The sequence below is a fragment of the Adiantum capillus-veneris genome, chromosome 18, assembly GCF_014529385.1.
Source record: "Adiantum capillus-veneris isolate H3 chromosome 18, ASM1452938v2, whole genome shotgun sequence".
NCBI classification, from domain to species: domain Eukaryota; kingdom Viridiplantae; phylum Streptophyta; class Polypodiopsida; order Polypodiales; family Pteridaceae; genus Adiantum; species Adiantum capillus-veneris.
The window spans coordinates 27,847,813-27,850,005 of NC_140948.1; the positions used below are offsets into that span (position 1 = coordinate 27,847,813).

General features: G+C 41.4%; 1 pseudogene; it reads right to left on the reverse strand.

Moving 5' to 3' along the window:
• Positions 1–392: 392 nt before the first annotated feature.
• Positions 393–953, reverse strand: LOC147435399 (uncharacterized; annotated as a pseudogene).
• Between the last annotated feature and the right edge of the window lie 1,240 nt (positions 954–2,193).

Consider the following 2,193-nt stretch of genomic DNA (forward strand, 5'->3'; position numbering starts at 1 on the left):
AGGCCCTATCTGGAGCCTTTTTGGCCTACAAAACCACGTAAGGCATACATCTTCACTGCCATTTGTCTGCACAAGTTCTTCCCATCTGCTCTAGCCCTTTGCCATGCATCTATAAGCATACACATCATTGTATGTGCCCTCTGTTAGGATCGACACACTTTGGTTGCACCATCATTGCCCAACCCCCTCGTTGAACATTCAACCAAAAAGCATCTTTATTCTTCTATCTCCTGCAAAAACTGGCAAACACTATCCAAAAATGTGAGCAAACCACAAAAAGCCTACCATATGTACAAGGCCTCCAACGGCACATTGCCACTAGCCTCAAGCGTGGCTAATTCTTCTCGTGCTTCCCATAACTGTTTCAAGAAAGTGTCTGCCCTTGACTGAACCTACACTTCCACTTGTGCTTGCTGCACTTCTTTAGAGATCTGCCCTATTTCACTCTCAAGCTGCCTAACTTTAGCTTGTGCATCAAATCGCATGATCTGTGCCAGCTCTACATCCCGACTATTTGACGTATCCACACTTGCCTTTGATGACTGAGCTACCAATACTGACTTGCACACTGTTTTCTAGTCAGTCATGTGCATCATTACTCTGGACATCTTGTTGGAGAGCCTTTGCTTATGTGCCCCAGTCGAGTAACTGAGTTCTCAGCCACAACAGCCCAAGCTACCTAGTATTTGGACTTGTCGAGAGACAAGTCCGCCCTCTGGCAATTTTCAAATGCAAATGCTTTGGCAAACCAGGCAGCGCACTCACCGTTTATAGGTAACTCCTGGTAAACCATCTGATACAGCATCATGAATTTATCATAAAGCTCTGACCGTTTGGTTTGAAGCTTCACCTTCTGCCCTTTGGATTGTAGAACATAGACAACCAGTCTTTCTTTGTAACATCCATAAAGTGTGGGTTGTCAACCCCGTCCAGGCTGAGGTTGTAGACTTCATGGAAGTCTTGTCTTGACATGCAAAGTTTTGTATTTTGGATTCTAGTAAATGGAGGTGGGTTCCACCTGAAATATACATATAAAAACAGTTTTATAATTAAATGACCCATCGAAATAACATTTTTTATCATCATTTCACCACAAGAAGTAACTAATAAGAGATAAAATCTCCTAAAAGGAAGGATTTTTGCACCAATAACAAATCCTAATGCTGAAACAAGACTCTCTACGTGTAGGTGTGTGTGTGTGTGTGTGTGTGTGTGTGTGTGTGTGTGTGTGTGTGTGTGTGTGTGTGTGTGTGTGTGTGTGTGTGTGTGTGTGTGTGTGTGTGTGTGTGTGTGTGTGTGTGTGTTCATATCTATGTCCATGGATATGCATCATTGAACAAAATGAAACTGAAAAAGAAACATACAATGGTCACGGTTGGGTGGTGAAGCTATCGGGACATGAAGCACCTTGTAATGGTGATAGGGAAAAAAGCAAGCAAAACATGTCCAATCAAAGGTGGCAAGCTTGAGACTAAGCGACCCCGTTTCAAACATGCAATACTTTCAGTTGTGCATGTGTGTGTGTGTGTGTGTGTGTGTGTGTGTGTGTGTGTGTGTGTGTGTGTGTGTGTGTGTGTGTGTGTGTGTGTGTGTGTGTGTGTGTGTGTGTGTGTGACATAGAAAGAGAGAGAGGGATGGCAGATATTGACCACCCTACCTCAAAGAGCAAGAGAGAACCTAAGAGACATGGTGCCCTGCTTGCTGCGTGCCCTGCTGCTATTGCTTCTTGAAACGTTGTGCAGAGGAAATTACCATTGGTTGTTTGGTACATTGGTTGTGTAGATCTTTGTACACATGGTGTGGATTTGTTGTTATATTCATAAGAACACATCAATGAAGAAACAATGATTCTTCTATTCTTGATGTACTTCCAAATGAGGATATGTTGGATAGTATTAACTACTCTCTTTGGTCTTCCTTGGTTAAGCAAGCATTTGTTGGAAGAAATTTGTGAGATTATGTGGTTGGCTTGGAGATTCAAGTGTTGAGAGTGTTGCGTTAGCCACTCTGCAAAGAGATAGTGTGAGTATTGTTGTGGTACTTGCTTTTGGTATAAAAGATCTATTGTGCCATAAATAAAGACATAAAGACATGCTTTAGTTTTTTTTTTTTAAATACACATAAATTCTTAATTTTCTTCTTAAGAAAGCATTGAAATATGAGAGATTTTTTATCTTCTTTGTTTGATTTTTT